This window comes from Malaya genurostris, chromosome 1 (genome assembly GCF_030247185.1).
Source record: "Malaya genurostris strain Urasoe2022 chromosome 1, Malgen_1.1, whole genome shotgun sequence".
In the NCBI taxonomy this organism is placed as follows: domain Eukaryota; kingdom Metazoa; phylum Arthropoda; class Insecta; order Diptera; family Culicidae; genus Malaya; species Malaya genurostris.
In genome coordinates this window covers 140,611,941-140,630,753 of record NC_080570.1, presented here as the reverse complement: position 1 = coordinate 140,630,753, position 18,813 = coordinate 140,611,941, and positions in this window count along the sequence as shown.

Below are 18,813 nucleotides of genomic sequence, written 5' to 3'. Positions count from 1 at the left end.
CTTTGCATTGCTTCAATCTATATTCCCCCAAGAGCCTCGGTTGGGCATCGGTGGCTCAGTGATATCATTGAGCTCCTTCCCGCACCGACGTTGGTTTTAGGGGACTTTAACTCACACGGTACAGGATGGGGCTGTCTTCACGACGATAACAGATCAGCTATGATCCATGATATCTGCGACAACTTCAATATGACAATCTTGAATACGGGAGAAATGACACGGATTCCTGCACCACCAGCAAGACCAAGTGCGCTGGATTTATCACTTTGCTCGACATCGCTACGGTTGGATTGCACGTGGGAGGTAATTCCTGATCCCCACGGTAGCGATCATCTACCGATCGTAATATCAATCACCAGCGGCTCAAAACCATCGGAGACAATCAATGTTTCGTATGACCTCACACGAAATATTGATTGGAATAGCTATGCGACCTCGATATCTGAGAAACTTGAAAGAACTCAACAACTTCCTCCGGAGGAAGAGTACACGTTTTTGGCTGGCTTGATTCTCGATACTGCGATTCAAGCTCAGACGAAACGTGTACCCGGCGCAAAAACTAACATCCGTCCTCCCAACCCGTGGTGGGACAAAGAGTGCACAAATTTAAACGCGGAGAGAGCCTCCGCGTATAAAATATTCAGAAAAAATGGAACACCTGATAATTACCGGAATTACGCGGCGTTAGACGTTAAAATTAAGAACTTGATTAGAGCTAAGAAACGCGGTTACTGGCGTCGGTTCGTAGACGGCCTAACAAAAGAAACATCTATGAGCACTCTTTGGAACACAGCCCGACGAATGCGCAATCATAACACCACGAATGAAAGCGAGGAATACTCCAACCGCTGGATATTCGATTTCGCTAAAAAAGTATGCCCAGACTCTGTTCCGGAACAGAAGATCACCCGCGCCGCGACACCAAATACAAACGAATCACCGTTTTCGATGGTAGAGCTCTCACTTGCACTTTTGTCATGTAACAATAAAGCCCCGGGATTAGACAGAATAAAATTCAACTTGTTGAAAAATCTGCCTGACCCCGCCAAAAGGCGCTTGCTGAGTTTATTCAATAAGTTCCTTGAGGACAACATTGTTCCACATGACTGGAGACAAGTGAAAGTGATATCCATTCAAAAACCAGGAAAACCAGCCTCCGATCACAATTCGTATCGGCCGATTGCTATGCTTTCCTGTATCCGGAAATTGTTCGAAAAAATGATTCTGTTTCGTCTAGACAATTGGGTCGAGACTAATGGCTTACTTTCAGATACACAATTTGGTTTCCGCAGGGGCAAAGGAACGAACGATTGTCTTGCGTTGCTCTCAACCGAAATTCAAATGGCATTTGCTCGTAAGGAAGAAATGGCGTCAGTTTTCCTAGACATCAAGGGGGCTTTTGACTCAGTTTCTATAAATATCCTATCTGAGAAGCTGCATCAGCATGGTCTTTCACCAATTTTGAATAACTTTTTGTACAATCTATTGTCCGAGAAATACATGTATTTCGCGCATGGTGATTTGTCGACAATACGATTCAGTTACATGGGTCTTCCTCAGGGCTCATGCTTAAGCCCCCTTTTATACAATTTTTACGTAAACGACATCGATAAATGTATCAACACATCTTGCACGCTGAGACAACTTGCCGACGACAGCGTTGTGTCCATTATAGGACCCAAAGCTGGCGATCTGCAAGGGCCGTTACAAGATACTCTTGCCAACTTATCCACATGGGCTCTTCAAATGGGTATCGAGTTCTCTACGGAGAAAACTGAGCTGGTTGTATTTTCAAGGAAGCGAGAACCAGCACAACTACAGCTTCAACTAGGGGGTGAAAACATAGCTCAGGTCTTCACATTCAAATATCTCGGGGTCTGGTTCGACTCCAAAGGCACCTGGGGATGTCACATTAGGTATCTGAAACACAAATGCCAGCAGAGAATCAATTTTCTTCGTACAATAACCGGAACTTGGTGGGGTGCCCACCCAGGAGACCTGATCAGGTTGTACCAAACAACGATATTGTCCGTTATGGAATATGGATGCTTCTGCTTCCGATCCGCCGCGAACACCCATTTCATTAAGCTGGAAAGAATTCAGTATCGTTGTTTGCGTATTGCCTTGGGTTGCATGCAATCAACTCATACGATGAGTCTTGAAGTGTTGGCGGGCGTCTTACCGTTGAAAAACCGGTTCTGGGATCTCTCATATCGTTTGCTCATTCGATGCGACATTTTGAATCCTCTGGTGATTGAAAACTTCGAAAGGTTAGTTGAGCTTAATTCTCAAACCCGTTTTATGTCCTTGTATTTTGATTACATGGCTCAGAATATTAATCCTTCTTCGTTTGTTTCCAACCGTGCTCATTTCTTGGATACTTCTGATTCTACTGTGTTTTTCGACACATCCATGAGAGAAGAAATTCGTGGAATTCCGGCTCACGTGCGCCCTCAAGTGGCCCCAAATATTTTTTATAATAAATTTAGAACAGTCAACTGTGAAAAGGTGTTTTACACTGACGGATCAAACATTAACAAGTCCACAGGCTTCGGCATCTTCAATCAAAACATCACCGCTTCTTACAAACTCAGTGATCCGGCTTCAGTTTACGTCGCAGAATTAGCTGCTATTCAGTACACCCTCGAGATCATTGAAACCTTGCCCAAAGACCATTACTTCATTGTCACGGACAGTCTAAGCTCAATAGAAGCTCTCCGAACAATGAAGCCAGGAAAGTATCCCCCTTATTTTCTGGGGAAAATACGGGAACACTTGAGAACTTTATCTGAACGGTTTTATTCAATATCGTTAGTCTGGGTCCCTTCGCATTGTTCCATTCCGGGCAATGAAAAGGCAGACTCATTGGCTAAAGTGGGCGCATTGGAAGGTGACATTTATGAAAGACCAATCTGCTTCAATGAATTTTTCAGTATTTCTCGTCAGAAAACTCTCGAAAGTTGGCAAACTTCATGGACGAATGACGAACTGGGACGATGGCTACACTCCATTATCCCTAAGGTATCGACGAACCCTTGGTTCAAGGGGATGAACGTGAGTCGTGATTTCATTCGCGTTATGTCACGACTCATGTCAAATCACTATACATTCAACGCACATCTCCGGCGTATCGGGATCGTGGAGAGCGGGCTCTGCACCTGTGGCGACGGTTATCAGGACATCGAGCATGTCGTGTGGTCGTGCGTAGAGTATCGCGACGCCAGATCGGAGCTATTGGAATCCCTCAGGGCCCGAGGTAGACCGACTGAGGTTCCGGTTCGGGATGTGTTGGCGAGTCGGGATAGTTCATATATGCTTCTGATATACCAGTTCCTCAAACACATTAATATACAAGTGTAATCTGTTACATCTTGCTTAGAAAGTTCCTCCTATTTATCCACGTTATTTCAACTGTGGCTAAGAATTATTTTCACCTGCAGGTTCGACACTAACTTCCGCCGATTATCCCGATTCCTCATCTGTCCACCATCTTCATCGGAACTAACAAAATCTTTTTGCTGTCACTAACCTTTTCGCTTCCCCCCTCCCCGTCTCTTCTCCATCTCGATGTCAACTAATTAGATCTCTGTCGTTCTTAGTCATTTCGTTTCCAAATCCCCATTTTACTTCGTTTTCCGCAATATTTACTTCTCTATATTTTTTCGTTATATTTACATCACCATCATCGCCCACGGAAGGTCGCTCTAGTCATGCGGGCCACCCGCCGGGTATTCGTAGCCTGGGGGTGTTTCCCGCGGACCCACACGGACCGAGGGATGCGGCCAACGTCATCTGGAAGACTCATGATATATTCCATCCACCGGCCGGTGCCGATCGCCAGCTGAAGGTTAGATCTGCCAAAGTCGACCACTGCGACCCCAATACAACATTATCCAATCATACTATCCTAGTTTTAAGTTAGTCGTTAATAAAATTAGAAAAAGTCCTTGGCACCTTAGAGCTAAAGCAGTGTGCCTTAAAAATAATTATATCATTGAATAAAAAAAAAAAAAACCCATGGGACTGATCCTTGTAGTTGTTTTTTCATAAGCAATATTTATTTTCAGTATCGGAAAACAACCGTGGCACTGTCAAAAATAACCATGCTTCATCATATTATCAAGATCAAATTTCGTGTAAAAATGAACACTTCAAAATGATGTTTCGAACTCACGAATAGAAATACCTTATTACTGTAGTGAAAATGAACATGAATTGCTTTCAAGTGAATTTCTTCTTGACATCTGTAGAGGAATCACTAGTTTTTTGGTTGATATGAGAATATACATGAAATTGAAATTCTATTCCACATGAATCGACCGTCTCCATTTTGATCAGTGTGTTGAAAATAAATATTATTCAAGAACATCAATATCAAGTAAAATCATGTGAATTGAAAATTACATGACTACAAAAGAAAAAAAAAGATCGATAGCAAACAGCGCGACTTGAACCAAGAATCATCAGTTCACAAAGCACTTCAGTAAATCGACTGAGCCACAGGAGCACATATCTGCTGGATGAATAATTGATACATATAAATACAAACAGTGGCACTCGGAGCCTGTAAAATTCTGTACGAATGGAATATTGGCTGAATTAAGTTAAGTAGTTATGAATTGTATCATTTGTAGAATTATGTCACCTGGTAAATTTATAATTTCTTCCTGTGAAGGATGAAAATTTCCTGATCCCTACCTGTGAAACAATTTGGAGAGCATATTTGTTATTTAAATTTTTTCATACTTTACTTTACGCTTCGTCTTAGATTCGTCAGTGCAGAGCAGTTCAAATTAGGAATGAAATTTTTCCCCAATCTTGCTTTGATCCGAAATGATCTGCAAAACTGGTCCTGTGGGATTTAATGTCAAAACACAATTTAAAGCCATTTTCTCGCAAATTCGATAGTTACTGAAAATGTTAGTTACTTTTGATCATATTTGACATTTCGTAACGTATTCCAATCGATCTAAATTGCATCTCATCAAAACAATGGAACATCCCATACAATTGTAATTATAAAACAAAAAAAACCCAACCGATCGGGATAAGTAATCGTCAAAATACTCGACCCTGTCAACTACCATAAATCACAACACCCTAAACGATATCTGCCATTCGTCTCACAGAGCTTGAAAGCGAAATCAATTCACCGATGAAAGAATCGCGCAATTCGATTCGAAAGCAAACACGCAAACAAATCCATTTTGGCGGTTATCTATTTTTGGTCCGGCACTTGTCCGCACAGCAGCCAGTCATATTCGAGCATTGTTTGATAAGATTACGTTAACTTTTTCGTCTTTTTTTGTGCTTGACAGACACACATACAAAGAGCTCTACCCGTCAGCGATAAAGACGTCCGAAGATGTCGTCTCATGCTCGCTCGAACTACGACGACCCGATAGAGAGTCAATAGAGACACAATCCATATAAGCAAACAGGCTATAATTCAATCGACCGGCGGCTATAATGACACTTTTTTACAACCCATTACCCCCTCGGTGACAGACTAGAAGAAGAAGAAGAAAAAAGTAGAAGCGGGACAGCGTTTGTGGTGCGTAGCCTACTGCCATTTATGAGACGCTCGATTTGTTTTGCCTGGTCGTTCTTTTCGACACGTATTTAGTATTCCAACATGCCACCGCCAGAGGGCACGGATAAAAGCCACGTCATACTTACATTGGTCTACTTGGGGCAAGCGGGGAAACGAAAACTGATGATGGTCAAACGGAAGAAGGATACCAATAACAGCAGCAACAACAGTTACGGCCCAACTCGGTATGATGGAGTTTGGCATCGCAGTACGGGCTATGTGCCATGTTTTTATTTATTACGAAGAAGGCGTTCGGCTACTACCTACTACTACTACTACTACAACTACTATTTTTGTTTGAGGCGCTATAAGGTGACCCAGTAAAAAGTCAAACGAAAGTATTTCACTATCGTTCAATTTTGGTTACATGCAGGTCCTACGTCAAACGATTTATTGGATGATGGGCTAAAACTGTTCAACGTAGGACCACCAGCCTCTTACCTCTTACCAGCCGTTAACTAATTTTGGGTCAAAACCTACCCAAAATCAACTAGAGTGCATCTTCCCCAATTTTGGGTAACGAGTGATGACCTCAAAATTTAGGTAAATGTAAGTTTAGTACAAGTATTATGCCATAACAAAGCACGCTACCCATTTTTATCGATCAACTCAAAGTTTGAGTAGATAACGACCTAATTTTGGGTAGCTAATAGAAAAGCTCGACAATGAGTGATTTCTTCTCAAAAAATAGGTAGAAATGATTTTCAGTGTAAGTTCAACCTAACCGGCTTGTGAGGAATTATGGCAACCGTTTGTTTATTTCCCTCCTCTTTTTTCTTTTTTTTTATTTGACTTCATTTGATATTCGTCAATCCCGCATGTACGTACAAAAAACGAATCTTGAGACGAGATAAATGAGATTGAAATATGAGTATGTTTGGTAGTGAGAAAGCAATGTTATTGGCAATAACATTTTCCATGATTAGTATATATGATGGGCAATAACTTATTGCCTTTCATATGTATCTTTTATTGAAAAAATAAAACCAAGACGCTTAAAATGTAGAACCGATTCAAAACGGTTCTGCCAATCTTGTATGGCAAGAATCCGACAGAAAAGAACTGTCATTCCGTCTCTGTGAAGGACGAAACTATTTATTTTCTTTACTTTAGATGGTTTCCGAAACTTTCACTACTGGAGACGATCAAATTACCCGCAGTTTTGTCTTTGTGGCGAAACCCAGCCAATTTCACGAAAAATGCGCAAAGGCGTAACTTCATAATTCAAACAGGAGGCATAAAAGTAAACAAATCGAAAAAGGGTGAAACTCTTTTTATGTTGACTTATTCAGTGGATGAAGAAGGAAAAAGGTAATATTTGCATGCATTTTAAAGATAAACCAACAATTCATCGACTAGTCAAAAATTCATCTGTGAATGTACGATAATTTCTAAATAGAATTTGAAACCAATGTCGCAACATTCATCGATATTTTTCTTGATTTGCTGTCAATGTTAGATTCGTCCATCTTTGAAAAACAGCTGATGTTATGATAAATTGTCAGAGCATAAAGAGTAAATTCACTCACCAGCGAGAGTTTCGCTTTCAGGAGCTAAAATTAAGTAAACTATAATTGAGTGGATATAATTCATCTTTGAGTACATTTTTGCCAGTCCCTAAGAAAATTACTTACCTAGAATTAAGTTTTTGAACGGAACCTCACAGTAAGGTGAAAACTTCTCAAAATTGATCGAGTTCGAAGATCAAATGGCTGTCACTGTCGAACATATAATGGTATAAGTGACGTAAACGAATAACCGCACATTTTTCATCGGCTGAATTTCCTCGAATTTCGATAAACATAGGCTTATTTGAGGGCTAACAAAGTCAATCAATTTTTAAAGGGTGATGACAAACAGTTACGTTTCGAGAGATGTAATGTTATATGTGTCGTAACCGATCAATCACAGTATTTTTCAACGCAACAATTTTCTAGGAGATCAAATTATCAACTTCGAATGATTTAGACTCGTTTGAAAGCTACTATTAGGTCATTTGATAAGCTCATAATACTAATGGTCGAGGATGAAATCTTACAAATTTTTCAATGAGACTATTTGAATGGCAAGAGAAAAGTATTAACATAACACGATGTGAAGGGTTCTTTTTTCATAAAAGGTGATTTTTTTGTTGGTATCTTTTTGGCAACACTGTTTTTTAATAAATCACGTGTCAATCGTGTCTTGTATTATTGTCCAACTTGTCCAGTTTAATCAATAATTTAATCATGAATCGTCGTTTAATCTATAATCTTCAGAAGCCGCCTCACTTTCTCTACTCTAATTCCACGAAGAAAAGTGAAATGATGAAAATTTCAACGAAAAAATACAGAAAAAGCTTCTGAAATTCAACTCCGTTTAACTGATTCTCACAAATTTCAATTTGAATTAAAAAAGGCGGGTGGGTAATGTCAGAGACATAACTGGATGTCGTGAATACGAAAATAACTGACATGTTCCTTAACACTTCCGAATATCAATTAGTATGAACTATGCGAGCATTCCCCTTTTTCACATTTTTCTCAAAAACAAAGAAGGCTTCACTTGATCTCGATTACTGTGAGTTTCACACAGCGAAAAGTGCACAAATCAAATCAAACAGTTCTAGATTTGCACTAAACTGAGGATATTTACCTTCGATTTGCGAGCAAGGAATCCTAATAGTTCTTTAGAAAACTTTTAGAGCCATTAGAACGGCTGATTTTGTGTGATGCTCTTCACCGTTGACAACTTTTTGTTGTTTTTTCACCAATGCAAACAACTGGCAGCTGTGACGTAATCACTCTTGTCGGAAGCAAAACTAGATTTTCAAACGACACTAAATACATCTGCTCGCAGTGGCGATAGAATCCAAACTGATCCAATTTTTGCTAAGAGATTTCTTTTTACGTGATTTCGTTTGTAGCTTTTTCATTAATGGGCGATCCCTACGACTATAAAAATAGCCGCATACAGAATTTTAAAGTCGATTATTTCATTTTGGATTTGCATTTCATTGAAAGAAACTATCAGGATGCTGTACGGGATTCATTCCTGCCTTTCAGTAGGCCAAATTGTGAAACTCACTACGATATTAAGCACTGTTCGGAACATTTTTCTCGAACGATTTGTTGTACAGCAGCAGATATTTTGTTCTCTTCCTCAGAACGCGTTCTGATTGGCTGGTTGACATGGGTCAAATGAGACAGGTTTTTCAATAGTGTACTATTGAAATACTTCAATGCTTTTGCTATACATGCTAAAGTTGAAAAATTCTATTGGTAGTTAGATTATATAAATCCTTTCACAGATCACTGAGCTATGAGCTTTCAAAATACGAGAAAGGCAAACGCGCAATTATCCTCTTTGATACTCGTTTATAACAAACATTTAAGAAAAGTTTAATTTTGAATTATTTGAGATTACGTCACACAACTGAAAATTTTATCATAAAATTGTGATCATATTTCAGATGGCATGTAGCAAAAATTATCTAGATTCGTTAGATACAACAAGAGATATTCACGATCAAAAACTTATCACTCTCTCAGAGGGTAAATTTTGAAAAGGCACCCCATAGTAAAGTAAGTCGTATTCACGACAAAAAAACAGGATGTTTAGACATTGTCAGGAAAGTTGGCAGTTTTTTTTCAATTTTTTGAAGATGTATCTTTTGCCTTGTGTTAGTTCGTCTACATTGAAGTTCTATTAGATGGAAACGCAAGGTGCATTACTACCAGAATTGAGCACCATCCGTTTACTTCTAACAGAGCTTCAAGGGAAACGCATGATTGATTGTAATTTTTTTTAAGATGAAATGAAACGTTGGTGTTATCCATATTTGAAGAAAATACTGAGCAATGACGTACTTCCAGCAAAGTCTCAGTTTTTCAACGAATTATTCAGTTTTACAATAAACTCTTACCCACATTATCAAAATAACAGAATGAGCAATGAATTCTTACTCGAGAGCATGATTTTTCAGTGCTCGATCGGTCCAGTGCTAGAATTTTCACCTGAATTGACTGCTCGATAAACCCGATTGACAGTGACATTATAAATGTCGTTGAATATTCGCTCATTTTATGAATGTGTTAGTGTGAAATTTAGGCGACTAAAGCCATTTCACTACACTTCAGCAAGAGGAATGGATGATGCTGACTAAGGTAGGCCTTTTTAATAATTTCCAGCGAATTTCAACAGTTTATGTTGGAATTTTAAGGCTGTGAACCATTTCGCGGTTAATTTTAACTTTTGGTTAAAATCTGACATTTGAGTTGTTATTTTGTGTCGAGTAGTTAAATTTAACTAAAATTGTGGCCCAATTCAAAATTTGACGGACGGAAAGTTATTCGGGTTTATTTTCCACTGGAAATAATTTCAACTAAAGAATGAATATTAGAATTTTCATTGCAAGATTTTTTTTAGTGTCGGAAAATAACTATCGATCTGTCAAAAATAACCATGCTCTCGAGCAGGGATATTTTTGACAACATCAAATTAACCGCTCGAGTGTCAGATTTTAACCAAAAGTTAAAATTAACCGCGAAATGGTTCACAGCCCAAGAAGAACTGGTTATTTACTAGTTCGGTATATCCGAAAAGCTTGAAGATTTAAATTTAAATATTTAGTTATATAAATTATTTATTCAGAAATAAACTGAAAATCTGCGTGAAATAAAAAAAATCGGATAAGAATAGGAAGAAAATGAATTGGCAATTTATTCCGCATCTTCTCAATCAATTCCGATAGATTTTCGAACCAACCGGTTGGAGGCGAAATTCATTCGGAATCGGTTGTTGCACTGGAGTTGGAATTGATTCGGAATTCAACATGATTCTCTCTGACTCAAAAATATATCTGGATTTGACTATGTCTATTGTAAAAAATATTGTCAAAGAAATTAAATCGTGGATTCGCGCCACGATTTATTTGATTGAAATAGTGACAAAAGAAAATCTGGTTTGAAATAGCAAACATTGTTGCTTGAAACTACAAAACTAGACATTTGTTTTGTCTCAGTGAATTAGTTTGTTTTAATAAATATAATGATAAAAACAACAAACATCTTACTTGTGCGTTCCTGTCAATTTCTTGACAAACAATTTCATAGTCAGTTTAATTAGAAAAATCAATTTAAAATGGACTAACTTTAGATACAGGTAATATTTATAGTGCTTTGGATTTATAAACTTGGCTGTTGATATAAGATATAAGAAAATATAAACATAAAATAATTAGTACTTCTGTATATGCTTTTGTTTGTTAAAATTCTTTATTTTATTTTGTTTTTAAGAGGATAACGATTTCTTTCAAAATAATTAGAAGGGTGGTTTTTGATACATTTTGGTTTTCGATTTATATATATTTTAGCAATTCCAATTTCATTTAAAGAATTCCAATTATTGACATGCCACAATCAAGTCTTGGTATCCCAACTAACGAAAAGTTCGGATAAAAGGGACTGATTTGGCTTAAGCAGCTCTCAAAGTTCACCAATAGCATTCTAAGCAGCCCATTTTTTAAGTAATTATCCACACTTGAAAGTTCGCGCGACGCAACCGAACGAACTTCTAAGCTGCTTCTAGAATACATTGTTCAGCTTCTATGCAGCGAAAAAGATCACGCGGAACTTGTTCTGTACGTTCAAGTTACCAAAAGTACCACGTGCACTCTTAAGCAGCGAGAAAGTTCACGCGGAAATTGTTCTGTACTTCGAACTGTCAAAAATTGCCACGTGTTTTCTTAAGCAGCTAGAAAGTTCACGCGGAACTTGATCTGTACTTTCAAGTTCTTAAAAGTTCCGCGTGTACTTTTAAGCAGCAAGAAAGTGGATTTTTTAAGTAATTGTGGAACTTCTGGTTGCTTGTGATATTACTTCTTATAGTATCCAATGATTCGGTCCCCTTGCAGTGCGGTAAAGATAGAGATGGCAAATATTTTTCAGCAGTTTCCAATATTATTATTTATCAACACTTACATCCCGATTCTGCAATCCGACGGATTTGTGATACAAACGAATCTACACTTTCGTTAGAGTTCGAATTTGGCATTCTTTATTCCGTTCGATTTGTATGATTCGATCGACTCTCGTTCGGGAACACTTGAAATTTCGAACACTAACATACACATTCAATCGAAATATTTCGAATCGATCGGCATACAGAATAGGGGTGTTACACTTGGATTGTTTGAAAGCCAAAGCATTAAGCAGATGAAATTCAACTTTTTTAAACTGTTGTGAACCAATCTGTTTATTTATATGGCACTTTCCATAAGGCACTTGCAAAAGTCTACTGAGAGATGAGTTATTTCTTTTTACTAGTAAGTTATTTTTACTCAGCGGTTGAGTTCGATCAACTCAATTTCAGGTTGAATGCGATTTACCTAATTTTAGCTTATTGAGCGAAACGGCGTTGTTGCTCTTTGTGTTTTGACAACAATTATAAGGGCAAATGAAAGAAAAAGGTTCAATACAACTCAAAATCAAATAAAAATTGGTAGTTTTAATTTTCTGTGTAGATTGTATACGAAAAAAAACTTGGTTTAATGAAACGAGCCTATTAAGAAGCACAAATAATAAGCGCATTTCGGGTTCTGTGTAACCCACAATGTTTTTCAGATAATCTGGTAACACTTCAACCAGATTCACCCTGAAATTCAACCACCGCGTCCTGCATGATGATTATGATTCCGCGAACCCTTGTTTTTCCTTTTCGTATGACCGACTTACCCTCACCTCTCCTATGCCTCATCAAAGGCATTTGTGTTTCAGTTAGCTAAAGAAACAACGGCCTAGCGCCATAATGATCAAAACAACAAGGGTCTCAGGAGAAAAAAAACCAGGAAACCAACTTTGGAGGCTTTGGTCTTGATGCCGAGTTGAAGTAAAATTAGACAAGCAAATGAGGCCGAAAGATACCGGGCTTCCCTCCTTCGTTTCATAATTAATGATTTTTCTGTGCAGCCTGGAAAAGTTGTTCGACAAAAATGAGTTTAAAATTTCCACTTCATTAGCAAATTAAATTCGATCCGGAAGAAGGAAGACGTCACGCGACGTTGCCTCCTGCGGCGAACATTAACCTATATTTCACTCCGAGGAGGGCTGCTATAGTTAAGCTGGGTTTTATTTTTCGAGAACGGGAAGCTCTCGACGGTGAATGGTTTGTGTTCTTCATCAATAGCCCCGTGTTTGTCGAGAGTTGATTTTTCTGTTTACGCATGAACGTACTGCCAATGGAAGAACAAAGAAAATTGAAGTGGATTTAAAAAGTAAAACAAATTCCATGCGACAGAAGACAATTACTGACTTCGCATGATGTCGTCCCGAATTCGGGCAGGCCGTTAAAATGTTCAGCCAGATTTTAGCACACACTATACATGAGATTGGCATTACTCGGAAGTTGTTCGTAAATTGCCGGCTTATTTTCCCAATCTCTAAACGGTGCCGGTCTAACGTGTCGTCGGTAAAATCATTGTCCTGAATATTCATGAGCCCGGTGGTGTATTATGTGATAATGGTTATAGCTTATCGAGTTTCGATAGAGCTGATTTTGCTGAAGGATGGGTCCAACGTGCTGGCAGCAGGGTGTTGGGGAAACGCTTCCAGGCGGAGCGGCACGTAGCAAGGACCAAGATTCCGAGGCTTAGGAAATTGCTTTACCGTCTGCAGGTTGTGCCAATAACTGACCTGGTCTTGATTATCTTGCTCTTGACACCGTTCTGTCTGACAGGCATGCTTCGAATGCCAAACGAACGCGAAATGGAGGCGGTCTAGAAACAAATCGTTCGTAAATTAATTTGCCATCTGATTGCAGATAGATGGCCATTCTATTCACTAGCCTTCCAATCCATTCATCGTGGGTCCAACAGACAACTAGGGAATTTCTATTCGAAAAAAAAAAGAATAATTTAGTTGATGTTATTTTGCACAACATTTTGGCACTTCACATCGGAAAACAAGAGAAACCACACCTTGCAAGTGCCGGCCGGTCAACGTGAAACGATACTTCAGATCCAAACTATGAAATTATGCAGATTGCTGTATTCTAGTAGGCTTTGGTGAATAAGTTTTGCACGTGTTGTCAGAAGCTAGTGCACCAACTTTAGCTCTACTCTTACACAAACAACATATTTTCGTCGGACATAAAATATTCGATATCCTATGGTTGCTCTGATTACGATGGCATCGTTGGCGAAATTCATTTCAGTGGGTAAACTAGGTAGAAGCACCCCCAGACAGACAATATCAGAGTGTCATCATAGGAGCCAAGCCTTTCTGGCTCACCGTCCGTGCCAGTGATTGGTTCCATTTTTCCATACCTGGAATTTCACTCCCGGCTCGCCAGGAAATACGTGTGCAATTCAAACAAATATGTGTTTGTGGATGACGGCGGATGTCGGATACCGGCAATTGTCGGTAATTGATTGGAATTCCGACGCCGAGCGCCACATACCACATGAATTAACCATCCGTAATCCACATTTTGATCACCGCATATCCACGTGTGAAAATGGGCAAATAATGAGGTTTTCCTGGAGCAATCGTTTATAGCATAGGTAAACTTTAACGTTTGTTTTGAAACTATTTAGCATACCTAAGCCTGTGACTGTTTGGGTAAACTGGGTGTATTTGCAAAATTTCACAACACGAAATTGTAACAGAATTACTCCAGATTTGACTTGTTCCCTGTTCGAGTATTTTCTTCAATACTTTCTCGAAACAAATGGAATAAATAGTAAGATTATTACGTAAACTTTATTTAAATAGTGAAAAGTAAGGCCAAACACGAAACATCAGAATCAACCAACACTATAAACAGACCCTGTTGAACGTTTACTAGATTCAGTCTATGAAAATCCATCGAGTGCGCAGGGTTCCATCTACGTCAAGAAAGTGGAACTACACTCGGCATTATTCAAGTGGTGCTTCAGTCAATGGTGAATCCGTTCCTCAAGCCTAAAAGCAGACAAACAACAACTAGTTCTTCTGTGAGCGTATCTGCTGTTGGATTTTCGCTTCAAACAAGAGCAATTGCATCATCCAGCTACTGGTCGTTTGCATTGGAGAAAAAGAAGACGAAAATTGGACAACGATGGGGAACATTATACAAAATCAACCGTTCCAATGGCTTTAAATGTTATCTGAAGAACTATAAAAATTACTTCTTTGCAAATCAAAGGTCTGTGCAAATCTAGAATAACTTGATTAGCTATGTGCAAACAAGTGCAAATAAAGCTAGCAATTGACTGCATCGCGTTCGAGAAAAATGTTGCGAACAGTGTTTTAATATTGTGGAAAATTCTACAATTTTGCTCTTTTGAATGCCAGAAACGAACCTCGTACAGCATTTTGATAGTTTCTTTCACTCAAATATTATGATTTATGAAATATTGAAATATATGAGCGATTGTATGACTTGTGTTACGATTAACTTTTTGTAATGATTTCTTCTAGCTCAAGGCTCAAACTTACGAATGACTTTGACTGACGCCATTCTTATTGGAATGCAAACGTAACCAAATTGTCCTTTCCAGGAGTGCAAAGCCCCTAACGGTCCTTTCCAGGACCCCAACAGTAACGTTAAGAACTTATTTAGAAAACTGTCTTAAACTGCCGTTCCGATTCCTAGAATAAAAACGCAATCTTCTGAAATCTAATGGCCCTTTTCAGGACTATACAATCTATGGTACCAAATTAGTTAATATCTATACACACCCCGAATGCAGTCATTATTATATGCTTTTTTGTATGTATTGTATTTTAGAATTTTTGTATTCTTTGTATGCTTTGTATTCATTTTCTTTTATTTTGCAATTTTTTGTATTATACGTTTCTTGTTCTTGTTTTGTTTTCTTAATTTTTGTATTTTATTTATGTTTTTAATATTATTTTTATAGTTTATATTTTTTTTTGTTGTTGCTTTTCATTGTATTCTTCGTATTTTATTTGAGTTTTTGTATTATTTGTCTTTTGTGTTTTTTAATTGTTTTCATTTTTTGTATTTTCTATGCTTTGTTTTTTTTTTGTATATTTCGCATTATTATATTTTTTTAGGTAATTGCTTTGGTTTTGTACTTTTTGTGTTTTCCGTATTTTCTTTATTTATTGTTTTTTTTTGCATTTGTTGTAGCTCTTGTTTTGTTCTGCATATTTCATATGTTTTTGCTTGTTCTTTTTTTGTAATTTTGCATATTTGAATATTCGAATTTTCGTATGTTTGTATTTTTGTAGTTTTGAGCTTTTGAAATTTTGTGTTTTGGTGTTTTTGTATTTTCATACTCATATTTCTTGTTTTATGTATATTTTTGCATATTTTGTATACAATTTTTATTTTGCGATATTAGTACTTTTCGATATTTTTCATATTTTTTCGTATTTTGTATGTATTTTGTTAAGTATTTATGTTAAGTGTTAGGTATTTATTTTTGTGATTTGTGCTTTGTTTTTTTTTTTTAAATTCGGTACTCTTATATTCTTGTAATTTTGTACTTTCGTACATTTGCACCTTTGTTTTTCTGTACATTCTTACTGTGTTTTTGTTTTGTATTTTTAAATTTTTACATTTTAGTATTTACTGTACTAGTTTTTCGGTACTTTGATACTTTTGTTTATTTTATATATTTTGGATTCTTTGTGTTTTTTCGTATTTTAAAATTTTTGTATTGTATTTGTATATTTCTGTACTTTTGTATTTGTATTTTTTTATTTTTATTTATATTTTGGATTCTTTGTTAATGTTTATTGTATTTTTGTATTTTTTAAAATTTGTTTATATCTTTTGGATTCTTTGTATTTTTTTTATTTCGTATTTCATTTACATAATTTTGTATTTGTATTTTTCTATTTTTGTATCTTTTACACTTTTGTTCATTTGCACTTTTGTATTTTTGAACTTTTTTTTATATATTTTGAATTCGTTTTGTTTTTGTTTATTTTATGTATTTTAAATTTTTTTATAGTGTTTGTATATTTTTGTACTTTTGTTTTTTGTTACATTTATACTTTTGTATTTTATTTTTAAATTTTTTATATCATTTGGATCCTTTGTATTTTTGTTTATTTTAAGTTTTTGATTTTTGTATTGCATTTTTATATATTTGTATTTTTGTATTATCTGTATTTTTGGAATTTTTGTAAATGTTTTTTTATTCTGTGTTTTTGATTATTTCGTATTTCAATTTTTTTGTTTCTTTTATATTTTTGTATTTTTATACTCTATGTTTTGGATTCATTGCATTTTTGTTTATGTCGTATTTCATTCATGTATTTTTCTATTTTTGCACCTAAAATTTTCTGTGGCTTTGTACTTTTATATTTTTGTACTCTTGCAATTTTGTATTTGTGGAACTTTTTTTTAATATATTTTGGATTCGCTTTGTTTTTGTTTATTTTGTATTCTAAAAATTTTTATTGTGTTTGTACATTTTTGTACTTTTATTTTCCTGTACTTTCATACTTTTGCGTTGATATATTTTTGATTTCAATATTTTGTCTATTCTTTGTATTTTTGTTTATTTTGCTCTTTTAATTTTTTTATTTTTGTATTGTATTTTTATATTTTTGTACTTTCGTTTTTCTGTACTTTTGTATTTTTTAATTTAGTGTTGTATTTTTATATTTTTGTATTTTGGTACTTTTGATCTTCTGTACTTTTGTTGTTATATTTTTTGGTTTCTTCGCATTTTTGTTTATTCTGTATTTTTATAATTTTTGTATTTTATTTTTGTAATTTTGCTTTTCTCTAATTTTGTACTTTTATACAGTTTTTTTTTCTATTTTCTGCATTTTTATATTTTTTGGATTCTTTGCCTTTTTTGTATTTTATTTCTGTTGTGCTGTATTATTGTAATTTTGCCGTTCGTAATAATTGTGTTTTTGAACTTTTGCATTTATCATATTTTTTGTATTTATATCTTTGGGATGCTTTGTATTTTTGTATTGCGTTTTTCTATTTTTATTTTTTTATACCTTTGCACTTTTGTTTTTCTACACTTTTGTAATTTCGGAAAATCACCCTTCCCTACTTTTGTTAAAAATCAGTCCAAATTCGTGTCGGAAATTATTCTAAAAAATCTGTATAAGAGTTTTTTATTTTGCATTTCGTGTTTAATATTTTGTTCCTAGATTTTTTTTAATTCGTATTTAGTAAGTGTTCTTTTGTATTTTCTGTTTCGTATTTTATATTTTTTGTGTGCGCTTTGTATTTTTAGTTCTATGTTTTATGTGTTATGTGCCGAATTTGTATGTTGTACATGGCTGTTTCCTATTTGCAATTTTCTAAATTAAACTTTTGTTTCCCATTTTGTGTTTTTCTGTTTGATTGTAGAGTTTTACCGTTTTATTGATTTCCGGTTTGACTATGTTGCTGTTTTTACTATTTAAATCGCTATTTATTTTGCTTGTTTGTTTTACGTGTTTTTGTATCTCCAGTGAAAACTTGTTTTCCGCGAAACGTCTTCTACTTTTCAGTGTACTAATAGTTGCAATTCAATTGCTATTGTCAACATTCCAGTTCAACTTAATCTGCTAAGTAGAGGCGTGCAAAACAGCTCATTTTGGTGAACAGCTCCGAACCGATCAGCTCACTAAAGTGAATCGATTCGATGTATCAGCTCATCAGCTCTTTTAGTTTGAACTTAAGGATCATTTTGTGCGCCGTTTTTCTTATGCACTGGTTTTCTTTCAAATCCATGATCGAAATTGAATCATTGATTTGCAATGATGCAATGAATGCAATGCGAATTAGTTTATCTTTAATTGATGTCGACTAAATTGAATCTCTTAAAGAGCCGAAGATCCGATCAGCTCGTAGCGTGTTCTCTTCGTCATAATGCAGTGAACTGGGTAGCAAATGAGTGAGCTGATGAGCTGCGGTTCTTTTGAAAAGAGCTGTGAGCTGTCAGCTCACTTCAATGATTCGATTCACTGGAACAGCTCAGGAGCGAATTGCCCATCTCTACTGCTAAGCAGACGTGAAGCTTCCCTAGTTGAGTGATCACTTTGCAGATTATTTCACCGTGTCTTTTCGGTTTTAGTTGGATTCTTTGAATGCCATCACTTCTACTGTGAATTTCAAATGCACTTCATGTGCTCGTGAATGCCACACAAAAGGCGTCAATCAAAACCATCTCAACTGCTTTCAAGAAGAGAAACTATTTTCTTGTGTAACACAGAATTGATTCATCGGTATCGGGTGTCTCCGAGTGCTTGTGTTTGCGTTGATTGTGCAATGCATCC